This window comes from Lipophrys pholis, assembly GCF_963383615.2.
Source record: "Lipophrys pholis genome assembly, contig: SCAFFOLD_132, whole genome shotgun sequence".
In the NCBI taxonomy this organism is placed as follows: Eukaryota; Metazoa; Chordata; class Actinopteri; order Blenniiformes; family Blenniidae; genus Lipophrys; species Lipophrys pholis.
Genome location: NW_028292138.1, coordinates 17,810 through 36,794, shown reverse-complemented (window position 1 = coordinate 36,794; position 18,985 = coordinate 17,810). Strand labels below are relative to the sequence as shown.

Here is an 18,985-nt window from a genome sequence, read left to right as displayed (position 1 = left end):
CTTTGTTTTATTGATTAATCAACAACTGCAATTCTTGAATATTTAAACGACCGGCCGTTGCACTTTTATGATTGTTGTTCAATTATTAAAATTATAATCATGTCATAGACTGGCAGGTACTGACCCTCGGATAAACGCCCCCAGCACCCTCATTTGGGTCTTGGTGAAGTGGGGCAGACGATGTCCGTAGCCGTGGATCATCACCTCAGGCTGCTTGAATCTTGTTGTCATTAACATTCCATCCATGAACAGTTGATCCTCCTCTCCGATCACATGCAGGCTTGGCACGTCAAACTGCTCAGTTGGCTCATGCTGACTGAATATCACGCCTATGATAATAACACAAAGTAAGTGATTGCCTTCTTGTAAGTATTACAGTATAGGAGTAGCACCTTGAGAGAATCCCAGCATGCCATGTATTGGATGATGCTTCTTTACTTGGCTCCTAAGATAATCTACTCGCTTGTCCCGTTCTTCACATTTTGAGATGCCTCGGAAAGAAGCCCAGCTTGTACAGTCACCCTCGATGTAGCGATGCACGTTGGGATCCGATACGAATGACTTAGGGATAACAAAAGGAGCGTCAACTGGTACAAAAACCACATGATGTGTTTTTTCCAGTTTGGCTAGCTGCTTAATCTGCCTGATCATAAAGAGCCGATTGGTTCCAAAACCAGGCAAGCAGAGGATCCGAAGCTCTGGCATGCTTTACATTTTTTATTAATGACTCACAAATTATTGCCGAAGGTGTCAAGTTCGCAGAGTTGGATGGTTAATATTCCCTCCTTGCCGAACTTGTCCAATAGTTAGCCAGCTAGAGCGTTTGGATGAACAATCGATGAATTGATTATCGCTTGTATAGACTGCTTTTACTTCAGCTCGACTATTTTTCGGCATGCTAACAACAGATCATACATTCTGTCTGTCCTTTTGAACAGCAACTTGCGGGGTGAAAACTTCAGTTTTGAGAAGAGGTGGCGCTGGAGTAGGATGGGCACCCTCCCAGGGTATTTTTCACTGATAGGAATTGGCAGAGTAACTATATTCTTTTGCATAATAAAATAAAAGCTTTTATTAATGTCAAGCTAGATTGGGATACATCCCTTGAACGATATCTTCCTTTCTTAGTGACATACGCTAAAACATTCTTAGCAGACTGTTTGCATCTTTACGATCGTTCTAACGAATTCGCAGCATTAGCCATAGCTTGTCCACCAAATCATAGCACTAGCTGCCACCTTATATCCGCTTCAATTCCTCTTCAATTTTCTTCTCTTCATAGCGGCCATCACGGATCAACACATCATGGCCTCGGAGAGTATACATTTCAAAGAGGATGAGCCCCAATGCGAAAATGTCACTTTTAAGTTTATTATCAGTTGGCCGGTCAAGAAGCTTGTGGTAGCACAGTAGTTGTTCAGGAGAGAGGTACTCTGGCTGTTTGTGCTCCAGACTGTGTGAGTAGGCAGTTACGCCACTAATGAAAGGACTGTCAAGAATTTTCATATCGTTTTAAGAGAACATGAAATTCTCAGGTCTGAGGTTCTGATGTGCGTAGCCTACACTGTGCATGCTTGACAGAGTCTTTAAAGCTTAATGAGCCACCTTAGCAATATCATTGATGGCAAATGGTTTGTGAGTCTGCTTGCAACGGCGAATTTCATCATCTAGGTTCTAGAAGAAAAATTCAGAGTAGGTCGTGTATTTCTGTAGAGAGCCGCAGCCCAATCCAGATTCCTTTAAAAGGTATAATTTGGCCAACCCTGGGATTTGCATTTTGGTTCGGAAGTGGATCAGGTCCCGATTTTCTTAAAGCTGGCGAGCACAAGTCTTAACTAGATATCCTTGACCACAGTAAAGGTCATAGTGAGGCAGAATTTTAGAAGAAAGGCCTTACTTATCCAGTCTGAAGAGTTTATCAATTTCTTCCTGGGAGAAAGTTCCACTAGCAGAAGAGGATGACCCCATTCGATTAATTTAATGATTTACAGATATTTTGCCAGACGAACCTATGTGTTCTAAAAAAAATTGACCCAGTCACTTGCCGACTGCGACCCTGAAATGCATGGGATTATTGCTGGTGAGTTGGCCAGGCAGCAGACTGGAATCAACCTCATCCCCTCTTAAAACCATTGCTCAAAAGCAGTCCTTTAAGCCCTTGGCTCAGTCATGAACAGCAAGTATTCCGAAGGCTATCCCTACAATCGCTATTATGGAGGAGTCGAATTTTGTGACCTTACCTAAAGTCTATGTCAAAAGCGTGCTCTTGAAGCCTTCCAGTTATCTCCCTAGCGTTGGGGAGTGAACGTGCAGGCACTATCAGGCTCCCCTGCGAACTTCTATGTGTACACGGGTCTGTTAAATCCCTACGACAGGATAATGTCCTTGGACTTGCCCGACGGCGGCCACCTCTCACACGGGTTTCAAACTCCCGACAAAAAGATTTCTGCAGTGTCAAAATATTTTGAGGTCCTTCCTTATCACCTGAACGAAGATGGCGAGATTGATTACGATCAGCTGTAAAAGCTCAGTTTGCTCTACATGCCAAAAATCATCATTGCAGGGGCCAGCTCATACTCACGCCTGCTTGATTACAAGCGCTTTAGGACGATATGTGATAAAGTGGGTGCTTTTTTACTCGCTGATATGAGTCATGTCTCAGGAATGATAGCCACAAGAGAATTACCCTCGCCATTTTAGTACTCAGATGTAGTCACGACGACCACTCACAAGTCGCTAAGAGGGCCTAGAGGCAGTCTGATCTTTTATCGGTTGGGGAAGGTTGGCAAGCGATAGCTAAACCTCAAGGACAAGATCGATTTTGCAGTGTTTCCAGGACATCAAGGTGGACCCCACAACCACACGATTTCAGCAATTGCAGTGGCTCTAGGACAAGCAAGCTTACCCGAATTCAAGGCCTATCAAAAGCAAGTCATAGCCAACTCCAAGCACCTTTGCAACATGCTGCAGGCCAAGGGTTATAGCATTATTTCAGGAGGCACTGACAATCATCTGATGCTGCTTGATATGACTTCAAAGAAGATTGACGGGGCAAGAGTTGAATTGGTTCTTGATAAGACTAACATCTATGTCAATAAGAACACTATTCCCAAAGATAAATCTGCTCAAGTGCCAAAAGGAATTCGCATAGGCACTCCTGCCCTTACCACCCGTGGACTTGGTCTGCGTGAGATGGAACAAGTAGCATAATTTTTCGATCGAGGGGTGCAGCTTACCAAGCAGATAACCGATAGCTGTAAACTGCCAAAGCTATCAGAATTCAAAAAGCACCTGAAGTAGCAAGAAGACAACAAAGAACTACAGTCCCTAAAAGAACATGTGCGAGCCTTTATCTAAAAATTCCCACTGCCGCATTGAATTTCATCATCATCTTTCATCTGACATAAAAAATGGACAGAATTGATTTTCGTTTTGACAATATGCCTGAACTTAGAGAGTTGAGATCGTTGGTATCGGAAAGTGATGATCTCAGTTAAAAATCAGCCTCCTTTGAAGGTAACAAGTTGGAACCCATCTCTCCCAGCATTTATAGAAAGCTAAATCTGACTGGAGATAAACCCAAAAACTATCCCTCCAACGAAATCAACAACCAAAAATATTCCATCTTTAACTTCTTGCCACTCATCCTGTTCAACCAATTCAAACTTTTCTTTAACTTCTTCCAGTTAATGCTGGTCGTCAGTCAATTCGTGCCTCCTCTCAAAGTAGGCTTTCTCTTCAGCTATCTCTCCCCTCTGGTGGTGGTCCTTCTCATCACATTGCTCAAGTAGGTGTACGACGACTTCAAAAGATATCAGAGGGATGCTGAGGCGAATTCTACATGCTACGAAGCTTTTCGCAAAGGAAACATGCAGTAAATCAGAGCTATGGATATCTACCCTGGAGATATCATACTCCTCAAGGCCAAGGAAAGAGTACCTGCTGATCTTGTCATTCTAGCCACTAGTTAACCTTCCGGTTCAATCTTTATCAAAACCGATCAGCTTGACGGCTAGACAGACTGGAAGATCAGGCGTGCAATCAAAACAACCCATGACTCCATCCAAAAGACCAAAGGCCATTAACACTTGCAGACGATGAATTGCAACTTTCAAGTAGAATAGCCTCATGACAACATATATGATTTCACTGGCAAGTTCACGTTCTCAAATGGCACCTAACCACTCACCTTGTAGAACACTGCCTGGGCTAATACTGTCCTGGCAGCAGGTGAGATTCATGGGCTCGTAGTCTACACTGGCCGAGAAACCCGGTCAAAGATGAATTCCAAAGATCCTACTTACAAGCTTGGCAGACTGGACGAATAAATTAACCATTTATCAAAAGTGCTGTTCTTAATTCTAGCAGGGCTAGCAGTCTTAATAAATGCCTTCCAGCCATTGTCCCTGATATGGCCCCTAATGCTCCTGCGTTACATCCTCTTGTTGTCCTCCATCTTGCCCATCTCACTACGGGTCAACCTAGATTTCGGTAAATTGGTCTTCTCATACCGCATTTCAAATGACCCATTGATCGAAGGTACAATCTGCCGCAACTCGACCATACCTGAAGAGCTTGGTCGCATAGAATACCTGTTGACTGACAAGACTGGTACCCTTACCTACAATGAGATGTCTTTTCGCAGGCTGGGGATTTGTGAGCAGGTGTACACGAACTAGGAAACTCAGGACATGCAAAGGCTCTTGAGTAAGGCACTTACCAAGGCGAAGGACAACAAAGACCGCAAGCACAAACGGAAATTAGAGAATGTCCTTCGTGACCTAGTTACAAGCCTCTCCGTTTGTAACAATGTGACTCCCATCTTCGACAACGGTGAGCGTATCCTCCAGGCCTCTAGTCCCGATGAAATAGCCTTAGTAAGGTTCGCTGAGGAACTTGGGTATCGGATAAAAGATCGTGATAACGAGAGGGTGGTGATAACCCTTCCTGACAAGAGTGAAGAGATGTACCGCATCGAAGTAGACTTCCCTTTCAGTAGTGACACCAAGCGCATGGGAGTAGTTCTCACCAATTTATAAACCGGAAGGATATTCTTCCTGCTGAAAGGAGCAGACATGGTGATCATTAACAAAGCCAAAAGTATCTACCGTGGATACATTCAGGACGAATGTGACAATTTTTCAAGGGATGGGCTGAGGACTCTAGTGCTTTGTCAAAAAGAACTCTCGAAAGAGTAATTCCTCAGATGGAAGGGGATCTACCATGAGGCTTCTACTAAACTTGTTGGCAGGCAGTAGGCCATTCTTGGAGCACTTTAAATGCTTGAGACTGATATGGAGCTGCTTGGCATCACAGCAGTCTAGGATAAACTGCAGGACTAGGTAGCCAATACTCTTGAAGCTCTGAGGATGGCAGGACTCCGGATCTGGATGTTGACTGGAGATAAGGTGGAGACAGCCAAATGTATCGCCATCTCAGCTGGTCTCAAAGCCCAGAACCAAGCCATCTTCTAAATCAAAGGGAATGATGACCTCCTACTGCGTGAAAAACTGTTAGAATACGAGAACGAGCGTAATGCAGTGCTTCTATTGGATGGAACTGCACTCACCACCATCCTTGATCAGTTCAAAAAGCTCTTCTTTGAGCTAGCGAGACAGGCTCCAGCCGTGATCTGTTGTAGATGTTCACCATCCCAAAAGGCTATAATTGCCTAATAGCTGAAATAATTGGGCTGCATAACTGCTGCAGTAGGAGATGGAGGCAATGATGTAGGAATGATCCTGCAATCTAGCTACGGAATTGGAATTGTTGGTAAAGAAGGCAATCAAGCTTCTATGGCCAGTGACGTGTCCTTGCTCGAGTTCAAGTATCTGAAAACGCTGATTTTATGGCACGGTCGAAATAACTACAAGTTGTGCTCTGCACTGTGCCAGTTCGTGTTTCACAGGGGGTTGGTGATTAGTATCCTCCAGATGATGTTCACTCTCCTGTTCTACCTCGTAGCCATCCCCCTTTACAACGGTCTGCTGATGCTGGGATATGCAACTGTCTACACCTGCATGCCTGTTTTCTGCATAATCTTTGATTAAAAACTCAGCCGTGAAACCTGCCTGAAATATCCTAATCTGTATTGTTCCCTGCGCAAGAACAGATAGATGGGCACGAAAAAATTCCTTATATGGTGCTGGCTCAGCCTGTACCAAGGGGCAGTCATCATTTCCTTGACGCTTTTACTGTTCGAAAACAGTTTCGTGCAAATCGTCACCATCACCTTTTCGGCACTGATCCTCTCATAGCTGCTGAACGTGACTACACAGGTGTCATCTTACAACCGTTACATCCTGGGCTCTCAGATAATAACGCTGATAGTGTACTACCTGTCGCTGATTCTGCTGAAAAACTATCTGGACGCGAGTCGGATCGACCTGAAGTTCATGGGAAGGGTGTTGATGACAGTAGGGGTGAGTTGGCTGCCCATCCATCTGATCAGCAGAGCCTACAGGTTCTTCTACCCTGATGAATAGGATAAAATCCGTTGATCTTATGCCTCAATTTGATTTGTAAGAACAACTCCTCGTCCATCCTGAAATAATACAGCTCAAGAGAATTTACCGTGACCCTCCGCGATTCTCTACCTTTCAGAGCATCCTCCTTACGCTGTTGGTTCTCCTTGCTGCTGTCCTAATCGTCCTTTAACGTCATAGTCTACCTGTATTTACAGCTTCTTTGTTTGCACTTGTTTCTCCTATTCACTTTCACAGTAGGGAGCACTCTGTCGAGCTGATGCACTTAGCGTTGATTTGTTGGCTACTGGTTGAAGGATCGTGGCCTGCTCTAACGATGGGTACAGGACTGCTAGCAAGTTTGTTGGGAAGATTGGACCTAGCAGAGCGAGAAGAAGAATGGGTGTAGTTGCCTATGCGGGTGGCTAATGTAAATTTCCCATGTTTCGTATGAGCGGATGATTAATAAAAATGAGATAGTAACCACCATAATAGATTAGTAATTCAGTTCGAGAGTATATTTAAAGTGTGTCCAGGTGATCTTTTAAATCGGCCTTTCCTATTATCCCTTCTTAACCCCAGTCTTTATATTCAAGGTTAAAAATAATTAACACACACCAAAAAGAGGTATCCTGAAGCAGGGTCTAGTCCCACCCATCCCGTGTAATGGCCAACTGATTAGCTGTTGATTTTGTGATTCGTTATTAAAGAGGTATAAACTGATATGATGGCATAGATTATATATGAAAAAATAGATGCATGTTGCTGATGCCAGAAACAAGACATACTTCAATTAAGAAAATGAAATTTAGGAGGGCTAGCTAGATCCCTCTGATTAGGAAGACAAAACCCCTAATCCGCACAGTCTCTGGCCTTCATCTAACTTCGATCGAGATCCTCGCCATGCTGCCCGTCTCCCTTTCCTTCCTCCCTCAGGACCACCACCTAAATTCTTTGAACACCAACAAGTCTATCACCCAGCCCTCTTCCCAATTGGCTCAATCTTACCACCTCCTCCTTCACAGCCTCCTTTCATTAGGATAGAGGACAAGTTCTCCTAAATAACTGAAGAGGAAAATGAAGAACAGATGCAGGTTTAAACTGCCATGGATAAGATCAATTAATAGATTAGCAAGAAGGGATTGTCATTGTCGATCAAGTAGATTGCTGTACATGTCTTTGTAACTCAAAGCCTGTAAAAGGTGGGCTCTAGCCAGCTAGGGGATTTGCAAGGCCTGTTTGAGGCTGTGGGGCAGGAGCAGATAGTACTGCAAATCCGAGAAAGGCGCCTTTTCGAGCGTATCCTGACCAGCCTGCAAGATACTACTCGAGTACAAAAGGATCCTCGTAAGCGGTACTGAGCCTCTTAAGAAAGCAAGACAAAAATTGTTTCATTTCTTTAAATACTTAAACAGCCTGCAGCCTTGTTATTCAGTACATCCTCAATATCTCAGATCATATCCATTTAAACTCATCATGTATCATTAGAATTTATTTAGTGTCTTTCAACAGTCACTGAAGAACAACTAGACCACGTTGGTTATGAACCTATCTCTGTAGAATATTGGTTACTGGGCAGAAATGTCCTCTGCATCCACTCGGTTGCCGGTCAGCACCTTCTTCGCATGCAGCTAGCTATATTTCTGAAGGTTCCAGGTCTGCAGATAGTCGATTATGCCGATCACGTAAAACACTCCTTCTTCAAGACTGCTCGGCAGCACCTGATATCTGTTCTCACAATCCGGTGCTTACTCAGCTTACAACTTGATCAAGAGAAGAGAGTAATCCATCAGTCCTAGGTTGGACAGCAGTTTAACATCAGATGTTAGAATCTAGCGCACCCTTTTAGTGACTTCAGGTTAGAGGTAAACCTTTTTCTAGTAGTTGATGAAGTCGATGTCTTTGAGAGTGCGGGTTCTGGCCTGGTCGGGATCAAATATTTCCATCACTTCACGATTGTAGCGTGAGCCTTTCAAGTCGTAGGTGCGCAAGATGTTCACATTGCTAAATCGTTTGAGACTGGGCATGAGAATAAGACAGATTTGAAGATCCACAATTGAATATTTAATTGTGAATATTCCCACAAATCGGACTATGAGAGAGTCAGGCATTCTCTCCTCGAAGTAGGTCGCAAAGGAGTTGGATCTTCTCAAGAATACATCTACGTCGTCTAGCTTGATAGTTTTCATTATGAATTGATTGTCCTCACTGATAAAGAAGAACTCTCCACTCTTCCCTCCATCAACAGCTGAACAGATCTTCAGGGCTTTTGTATTGCATTCAATCGCAAGACTTTCAAATGGGTCCTTGTAGGATCGGCTGATTCGCTTGAAGAAACTAGCACAACAGAAGGTCACCTTCAAGTCAGGCAATCGAAACTAGTTATAGAGCGAGTGATTGCCGAGTTTGGTTCGCATGTGCCGGTCATTCAATCTTACTGAATAGTGCATATCGACGAGCTAGGAAAAGACAGGGGCCTACCGATAGGCCAAGCGTATGGAAGAGAGGAAGTTGTAGATGTGGTACATCCGGATGCTTTCAGTGAGGTTGTAAATGTATGGACTGGAATTATTGACCCTTCCTAAAAGTGAGTTTACCAGTTTGATGAGATGAGTTTTTATCAGAGGATGTCTCAGTCTAATATACACCACTACTAGTCCCTAGAGAATAGTGATCAGGTTTATTAGGGTTGAAAAGCCAGCGGGGTTGAGCAACCCCTAGTTCAAACAGATCTCTTCGAAAATAATCGTCGTTATTGAAATGGCAGCAGTCAGGATTGAGTTTGTTACCAGGTAAAAATTGAAGAACACGATGAACTATTTTCGGTGCATCCTTAGAATGCGGATGTTAGGGACATGGTTCTTGAAGGATTTCAGAGTGGTGCAGGCGATGAAGATGTAGAATATGAAACTGCAGAAAGACACGTAGGGGGTAACCAGGTTCATCTTGTAGGTGCAAATACCGTTGGTACTCACTCCAATCATGTCAGTCAGATAGAACAACAGTGCTACCATGAAAATGATTAGCAGACAAAAGGCATGGTAGTGGTAGAATGTCTGGCTAGAAGGCTTGAGAGTATTGCGAATGCTGATCCAGATGTACACACAGAACAGGATGTTGTACACGTTGACCCCGACCGATCCGATTATGTTTATTATCCCTACTACGAAACAGAAAGAGGGCCAGCTTTAAGGAGGAAATGTTGAATACTCTCGATTGTACTGGACATAAATTGCAGAGGACATTGTAGCAGAGATGCTCAAAAAGTTGAAAAAGGAGAGCAATGCGAAGATTTCGCCAGGGGGTTCTCTGCTTTCCTTAATAAAGATGTACGTGAACAGCACGATCAGCAGCCCGATCTGTGCTAGCGCACCCAAAAGTTCGATAATGATAATATCCTCTTTTTTGAGTTCGATAGTATTCCAGGTTTAGAGGTAGGTGTAATTCTGATAGATGGTGCAGTTGATTGCAGTGTCAGCTTATGCATTTTGAGTTAAAAAGCAATTCCAGACGAGGAGCAAGCCTAGAATATGCATATCAATATTTAATCCCTGTCGACAAGCTAAATGATGAAATAATGGGGCTTGGACAATCACATTTATCATCGATTTTATCATATCAAGACCTCAAGAATATATAATTAACAACAATTTGATTAGTCTGAATTGCCAGCAAACCTTTTTGGTAAGTAGATGACTGATCATCTTAATCCATCATTGACCGAAGGATCATGGGTGAAATCAGTCAGTCACTACTCTTGCCAATTCATAATGTCATAATGTCATAATGTCATAATGTCATAATGTGCACAATAAACTTAATATTCTCCTCTCCGCAACGAGAATAAGAAAAAAGTTTTTGAAAAAGTTCGCATCTGCAAACTAATTCAGGGCAAGTAACTGAAATGAAAGTTAAATATTTGTATAAATATCAACTATCTTTTCTGCCAATGAAATTGCGCGCCTTGTAGTGCTCTTCTATTGCGTCGTTTAGAATATTCTGCTGCACCCAGCATTCTATGTCTTGATGAGATACCTGTCCCTTGCTGACCATCTCATTCAGCTTTTCTCCATTCCTTTCCTAAAATCTTTGCTCGCACAGTTGGCCTGCTTCTCGGGAGAATCTTTTGGAATTTCGAATCCTGTCAATTTTATTGGTTAGTCTTAAATGAACCTGATTTTTTTATATCGGGACGGTATTGAAGGTGACTAACTTCGGGATTTCAACCTGGTGATCAGGTCCAACGTCCACCTCTTCTTCACTCGGTTCACTCGGAGGGTATTTCTAGAGCGGCTTTTTATCTTGCCTGGTTTGTTTTCGGCAAGGACGCGATTTTGTACGGGGCGGCCTTTATTTGGTAATTTTCTTCGTTTATCGTTTTTGTAACAACTCCTGTTTAGATTAGTTTGTGTCCTAATCGTCGATGACGATCAGTCGACTGGAGTAGTCTTTTATGTCAGCAGGTTTCTATTTGAGTGGAGATGAAGGTGGCAAGGCTTAGTTTTGTTGGCCCAGGTTGATTGTCATGAATGTAATGGGATTGTAATATAAGATGTTGTAGGGATTCTGGACAAGCATCTCGATGGGGAACATAGCTTGTAATTGGTTGGGCTATTAAACTCTCTTGTTTCTGAACCAGCCTTGCATCGATTAAATCAATTAAATTTTGTGGATGAAATCAACTCTGGGTAATTAAAGCGTTATTAAAATGCTGATATTAAAGGGATAAAATTATGAAATACGGTTGTGAGGTTAAACCCTTGTTAGTGGCAAAAAGGGTGTAAATAAAGTAATCGTCCTCGGCCTATGACTTTTATTTTACTACTACAAAACAACCATTATACAGTATTCCATAACCAGCCTTTAATTCTATCTTTTAACGGAATTGTCAATCATTCTTATCTTTGTTACTATTGCTCATCATCGAGGAGCCATCCCATCTTCACGCTGCTCTCCTCATCAAAGCACTCTTCCTCCCTTTTCACACGCAGGTCACAACCTGATTGCACTGCCTTTGGCTGCTCTTGCTTGAACTTAGGCCCGTCTTCAAGATCAGCCGCACGGTTCCTAGGTGTGAACATTTATAGAGAGGTCAAATTGACCACTCTCTGCTTCTAGCCCTCGTGGTAAAAGGAGCACTCTGGCTTGCAGCACTTACTTGGGTTGGGACACTGCTCAGTTCTGAATTTGAAGGGGTGGTATTAACTCTCCTTCCAGCCATGGCTAAAGGAACAGGTGAATTCTCGAACACAGCCATCCATGACATAGTCGACCACGAGATGCTTGTCCCTCTTCCAGCTGGCACATAAATGGGTGGAGTACCTGTAGAGATGAGGTGAGCGTCTGTAATCCTGCCAGTTGTGTGCATAGACACACTTGCTCATGTCGTGCTTGGTCAGGTTAAAGGGACAGAAAACAGTCTTGTAGAGGAACAGGTAGAAGTCCACATCGAAAATGTGGTTGTGAATCAGGACTATGCGGATGTCCTCCTCACTGTGTGCGAATGAGCAATATTAACCATACTAGCATTATTCTGTCCTGCTGGGGTAGGAGGTGCAGAATTTAGTCTTGTAGTGCTGCTCGTTGTAGAGCTGCTCCACTCGGTTGTGAGCTAAATGGCAGTCTTCTCCTCTCGGGCAGAAACCCTGCTTCAAAGCTTCACACATTTAGCAGCTGATTTTCGCCTGTCTCTTGCGATCCTTGGCACTGTGGAAGAAAGGACAGCGTTTCCGATGATGCTTTTCGGGCCTGGTGCATGGATAGACCTTGAACAGCTAAAGGTTGAGGTGGCGGATAAGATCGGACTGCTGAGTATGTTTCTTGGCTTGATTTATCATTGACAATCATCCAGCTATTGCAAACCCACCAGTACGTGAGAAGAGGGATCGGGAATGAAGTTGCCCTGAATTTAATTTGAATGGACAAAAAAAAATGAGGAAATTGTGAACAAGCTGAATATAAAGCGGACCTCCTTTCTGGTGAAGTTCATGCAGGATTTCTTGCTGGACTAAAAATCCCAATCCCTGATCAAGAACATGGAATGTATTTGTTAGATAAGCTCCGATATCTACAAATATTCAAAGGATATCAACCATCTCTTCTTCCACATAATCGACAAGCTCTTGACCCTAAAATTAGTGCTAAAATCGAAAGGGTAGGACAAGTAACTAAAGACTTAGGTGACCCAGATCATATAGCTGCTGCCGCTCATCACCCCAAAGGTATTTCCTAATTACGAGTACGATTAGATAGTTTAAAACTATAGCTTGATACTACATTAGAAGCAGGATCACATACTAAAGCTTAATTTTGTTGAGTTTGTGCACCTGATCCTCTTCAGGATCCTGGGTGACTATTTAAGTCCCGGCCATTAACTCATCACTGCAATTTAGGCCAAACTGGTGGTACTGCTTTAGAACGAGTCCAGGCAAGACATCAAAGCCAACATCGCCTTTATACTGGGCGTGTTCTACTACGAGCAGGAGTTTAACTAGACGGCTTTGGATTGGTTCTTCAGGTGCAAAGTGATTACCTAAAGTATGCACACCAGCGTGCTTTAGTTCAGATACTCCATCTTGCTGAACATCCTGCCCTGCCTCGCCAAACTGAAGGACTACTATAAATACGAGGAGTACAAACGGATCGCGCAGGCTCTATTGCTCTAGATAAGCAGGGCAGAAAGCCAACACAAGCTGCAGTTCTTCTAGACCATATCGAAATGCGAGTACTGGCTGCAGAACTACTTCAACTGCTACTACAACTTATTCCGGGCGGCATCCACTCTCTAGCAACTGTCCTTCGAGCACAACAGAAAGAAGCTCAAAGAACTGGAAGAGATTATGGTAGGAATCATCTAGCTGATCCTTTCGAAGCTGAGCAATGATCGGCTGTAGCCCTACTGCTAGAAAGAGCTTTTGATTGCCAAGGAGACCATCTTCACCAAGTTCGTATCCAAAGAGGTGATGGCTCTGCTGTTCAAGCGAGTCGTCTTGAAAGACACAGATAAGCTGACGATCTACAACCATTGCAAGAGCAGCTACGAGTTTGAACTCCGGTGAATGTCAATGAAGACATCTTCTTGCAGTTGGACACCACCATGATTGAAAACCTGAGCAGATTGGAGACCACGATCAACTAAGCGCAAGAAACTGACCTGTCAAGAGTAATCTAGCAAAGTCCCTTCTACCTCAACCTCATCTCCGATATGCGCGAACATTTCAGGTCCATGAATCGGCACCTATTCTGACCTCAATGCTCTTATCCAATTATAATGTTTGTGGAGGTCATAGCAGAATCTCTTGAGGGGTTGGGGTTGGGGTTGGGGTTGGGGTTGGGGTTGGGGTTGGGGTTGGGGTTGGGGTTGGGGTTGGGGTTGGGGTTGGGGTTGGGGTTGGGGTTGGGGTTGGGGTTGGGGTTGGGGTTGGGGTTGGGGTTGGTGGTCCGTCCTCACTCCACCTCCTTCCACTACTCACCCTCCGACATGGCCACCATTCACAACGAGATACAGCACCTGCTCACCCTCAAGCAAAAGCACCCTGAACTGCTGTAGGGCATAGTGATCGGATTATTGGACGGGTAGAATAGAGTGGATAGGAAGAGACTGGCAGCTGTAGTGGAGCAGGTGTCAGGAAGTGGTCTAAAGGTCACCTTTCATAAGGCTGTGGATATCACCCCTGATCTGCAAGAGACTGTGGAGTTGCTGGGCCAGTTCTATCCTGTAGTCGACACCATCCTGACACAGGGCGGTAAGCATCCTCTCGAAAAGAATATTGACCTGCTGCACAATCTTAAGTGGAAGGGCAGGGTGCTAGTGGGGGGAGGAGTCACCCTTTAAAACATGCCTGTCCTGCTAAAGCATGGACTGCAGCACCTGCATATAGGAAGTGCTGCAAGAAGAGATGGCAGGATAGATCAGCTGAAGATCGAGGAGTTCATTGGCCTTGGGAACAAGATAGTGCACAAATGAGCAGTCAATTGGTGAAGAAGGTAGGATAGTTTTTGGACTGGTTGTAGCCACGTCCCTTCCGATCCATAATCGTACTTCTCTGCTTGTCACGCTCGGTCTTTATCCGAGTCAGCTTGGATGGACTTTCTGAAAAGCTCCACTCCGAGATCTTGTTCACTTTGGAGGGCTGCTTCCTCACGATTCCTTTCTGGGTTTAGCACACTGCCTTTACTTTGCTTTTGGACTCGGTCTTGGACCTGACTGTCTTTCTGTTCAGCAGGCACTGCTTCTCTCTTGACTTTGAAAGGCGGCTGGTCTGTGGCTTGCTTTTGCTGGTGTTCTTGTCGGGCCGACTAACCTTTTTGGCCTTTTTCACCTTCTTGAAATCCGGGCTGTTGGGCTGCTTGTGGGCCTTTTATTTAGAAGGGAAAAGAACAGGGTCGTACAGCCTGCCTGCCTAGTTCTGTTAGAACAGGTTGTAGAAGGACTATTCGAGGGAGGCCTTCCGGGTCTGTGCCTAGGATTAGCTGGGGCGTGGAAAGAGGTACTAGAGGTTGGTCTGGCATCTTTTGAAGCGAGACTCGATTTAATGCTTGATGGTTTGCTGAGTTTAGTGGATGCTTTACTACTCCTACTTGCTGGTGTGGTAATTGCGGATGCTCTAATGAAGCTGTCTAACCTTCCTCTCCCTCTCCTCCATGTACCTCTATCTCCACCTGCCCTGCATCAATATAAAGCATGCAGTACAAATGAAAAGGAGCCTATCTGGCATGGACATCCATTATTTATATGCTGTCTGCTGTCTTGCTGAGGCACTTCAGCAGTCTTAGGTTCACCTTTGTCTCAGGCATCCCGGCCTATGATCTGGCTGGCTCCAAACTCATCGCTGCTTTGAAGAGGGGTGCCCCTGCTGCTTAGTTCAGAGGCATCGGAGGGAAGTTCATGAAGAGTGCAGGACTGCAGAATTTGGCTGGATTGGAATCCACCGATTTCTTAGAACGCCCCTACATCAACTACGAAAGGTACTACGAGTTGACAACGTAGAGTCTAGCCTCTCCGATTTCAATGCCGATCCACTACCACAACTCCAAGGTGCTAAAGAAATGGCGAGGCAGTGCATAAGCGAGAGAGTACAGTCGGAATACTGCCGCCTTTGTAGTGCTGGGCAATGAAATCTTCGTGAAAAGGTTTTACGAGATGATTGCTGCACAGTTCAAAGAGGAGCAGAAGATACGTCCACCCACCTTCTTCGTGAACCTCCGCTATGACAACTTCAAGCTGGCCCATGAAAGCATAATCGACCACATTTTCGCATACATACCAAAGAGGCCACTCAACTACCAGTACTACGGCTTTCCTACCACCGTCATTGGATACCAAGGCGTTTATGAGGCTCTGGACAAGTACACAGGGAGCAGCGTGCTTCCATTCGAGGAATTCAAGCTGCGACTGGAAGAGTCTGTGCAGCACGAACGGGACAGAGTCAGACAGGAGCTTTCGATAGCTGATAAGTTTGTGATATTGGTTGCTCCTGGCAGTGATAGGAAGCAGGCTGAGTTTAGCTTCAAACAGTTCAAGAAGATGATCGATTAGTATTTGAAAGGAGTCAACAAACTATCGAAAGAGGCTTTCTCACTGCTGGTAACATTGCCTACCCAGACTGATCCTTAGTAAGCTCAAGCCATCCAGGCACTTGCTCAGCAGTTGAGAGTTGTCGGCAGCATTAAATTTGTACCTTAACACAAAAGGCATGAGGCTATGGTTGCATCGGATTTCGGGTTGGTCTTCAATGGAGAGATGGTGGCCTAGGCTGCAGCTTGTCACATGTCTGCTGTCGTACTTGACAACATGACGCTTTCCAAAGCCTATTTCGAAAATCTGTTCAACATGCGCACCTCAGCTTTGAACTTGTGCACCAGCCGACTTGGCTACGAAGAACTCAAGTGCAGCTCGGAATGCGCGGCTCCGAAGATGGCCTAGATGCTAGACAATCACATAAAGATACCCAAGTTGAGGCAGTTCTACTCATCGATTTACGACCGAGCTCTGTATGAGATCCGGCCTAGGACAGGGACTAAACACGAGTAAGGATTCACAGTGGCTAGTGACAAGATTATGAAAGCCATTTCAAGCCTACAGCATAAAAGCTTCGCAGCTGAGGACATCGACCTCCGCAGACAAATGCTGCCTCATCTCAAAGACACTCGAGGCATGTACACCAAGGCATGACCCCAATCATCATCATTCATTAATGCTGGTGCTAGTCTTACGAAAAGTGTTGTTGTTGTTGAGGGGAGGGGTGCTGCTTTTGTTTAGGGTGGTGGTGATGGTGGAGTTGTTGGAGGTACATGGGTCTGGGAGTGCTGTGCTAGGGTTGCTTTTGTCTCCTTTCGAAGTGGAGGAGTGGCTTCTAGCAGCTTAGACAAAACCACCCTTTTTTCATCATGGACCCTTACGTTTCAGAGTCACTCTTCTTGGCTGCCACTATCCCTGATATTTCCACAACCTTCTTTTCAAGCAGGCCTACCATCTTCCTCACATCGACTTGGTCAGCCTTCTTGCCAGCCACTTTCTTCACCTCCTCGATCTTGCTTTCCAGGGCTTTCAAATCCTCGGCTGTGGAATGGACTCCATCGAATCTCCTTTCAATGTCCTTGAGATGGTTGATCAGCTCAAGCTTGAGGTCGTGCAGCTTGTAGGTCCATTCTTTGTGTGAGTCGTTGCACTCGGACTCGCTTATCATCATGGTCTTGGTCTCTTTTGTGGGCTGGAGGTCTAGCTCGGTGATGGCCTTCATGCGCTATGAAAGTGAGTCTATGGCGTACTTGAGGGTGTAGACTTAGCTGTTGAGTGTGTAAAGCTGGGTTTCATGGTCTCTGCTGTTCTTCAAGCAGTAATCTTTGTAGAGCTGGAACCGACCAGCCAGATCCTTGTAACTGCCATCAGATGGACTAGCAACCTCCTTCTTCGCCACACTCTGCCGTGGTCCTAGGGCCATCTCCTCTAGCCTACTGGTATTGGCATTGATCATGCCCTTCAGCATCTGTTCAGTCACATCCAGCTCCTTTCTGCGAGTGTCTCGTTACTTGGTCAGTTCTTGCTTGCTGATTGTGTTCTCCATCTAGAAAGCCAGTCTAGTCAGCTTCTAGTGGAGGTGGTAGTCGATGGCGCTTTAGGAGCGGGTGGAGGACTGCTTCTGGACGGCTTGTGATGATGACCGGTCCAGCTATTACAGCATCCGGATTCGCTCTCTAAGTTAGCGGAACAGACTATCGTGAGCATGCCGCTAGAACTGGTCCTAGAAGACTGAGAGCCGGTTCTGGTTGGCTTCGTGATTGAGTTCCAGCTAATTGAGCCTGTTCAAGATAGTGTCCCTTTCAGCCTGGATATGGACTGTTTTCTTCTCAATGTCCCTGATCCGGACCGAGTCCTTCTTGATGGTAGTGATTTCTTTATCCATGAGGAGGATATTGCCAGTCTCTCCTTTCTTGAGCAGCTGGTTCAGCCGCTCGACTTGTGCTTCAAGGTCGGACAGGTGGTCAGCTCTGCTAATCAGCTATTGCAGAGATGGTGAGATCTTCTCGATCTAGCTTTTGAGTCTGTGCTCCAGCGCGATGAAGATCTCAGAGTGGTCTTTGAAATTGCTTTGGAGTCCTTCTTCCAGCTTGTCGAGTTTGTCACTGTGATCTTTATTTAGCGTGGTGATGGTCTTTTGCAGGTTGATGTGGGTCTAGTTGTGAAAGCTGCGGTACTAGCTGAATTCCTATTGGTTGTGGGCGATCAGTAACTTGGTCTCGTTGGCTTTGAGGCCGAGGTTGGCGATAGCTGTTTCGAATCCGACCAGTCTCTCCTCCCTTTTTTGGAGTGCCTCGATTTATTCTTTGAGACTGCTGAACCTGGGGTTCAACCTCTTGACCATGTTCTAGCAGGACTCCCACACTCCATCAATCAGCTTGGTGGTCCTGTCTCGCAGCTGCTCAAGGGCTGCTCTCTGCTATTTCTCAGAGTTGAGTCTATTCCTCTGCTCACTCCTCATGAACTCAAGCACCTTGTTGAAGTTCGACTGGATGGCCTGCTCGTCCAGGGTGAACGTGAACTGCACCAGGTTCGAGATCTCGATCTAGGGAACTGCAGATGGAGAGGGCTAAGCTAGCATTGTGATGGTTAATTAGTATGTAGGCTGAGATTACTTGTGAGGGGACTGCTGGCTGGACTGTCGGCCTGTGTGGACGGAAGGGCTTTAGAAGAGGTTCTTAGCAACATTTGGAGGAGGCTAAACTATCTTTAATCCGCCTATCTCCACACACACAAAACTGCCCAACCCTAACAACCTCCAGCCATCCAACACCACCAAGACTTCATTCAGGAACTAGTCCAGCAACAGCTTTAGCATCGTTGATAAAGAGTTCATTCAGGAACTAGTCCAGCAACAACTTTAGCATCGTGATAAAGAGTTCATTCAGGAACTGGTCCAGCAACAACTTTAGCATCGTGATAAAGAGTTCATTCAGGAACTAGTCCAGCAACAACTTTAGCATCGTGATAAAGAGTTCATTCAGGAACTGGTCCAGCAACA

The 18,985-nt window shown here is 45.0% G+C and overlaps 1 pseudogene across 1 annotated transcript; it reads left to right on the top strand.

Moving 5' to 3' along the window:
• Nucleotides 1–2,061: 2,061 nt before the first annotated feature.
• LOC308128152 lies at nucleotides 2,062–13,522 on the top strand (annotated as a pseudogene). Its single transcript has 4 exons — nucleotides 2,062–2,080; nucleotides 2,147–3,201; nucleotides 6,258–6,422; nucleotides 13,370–13,522. The product of its transcript is annotated as an uncharacterized misc_RNA (transcript).
• Nucleotides 13,523–18,985: the final 5,463 nt, after the last annotated feature.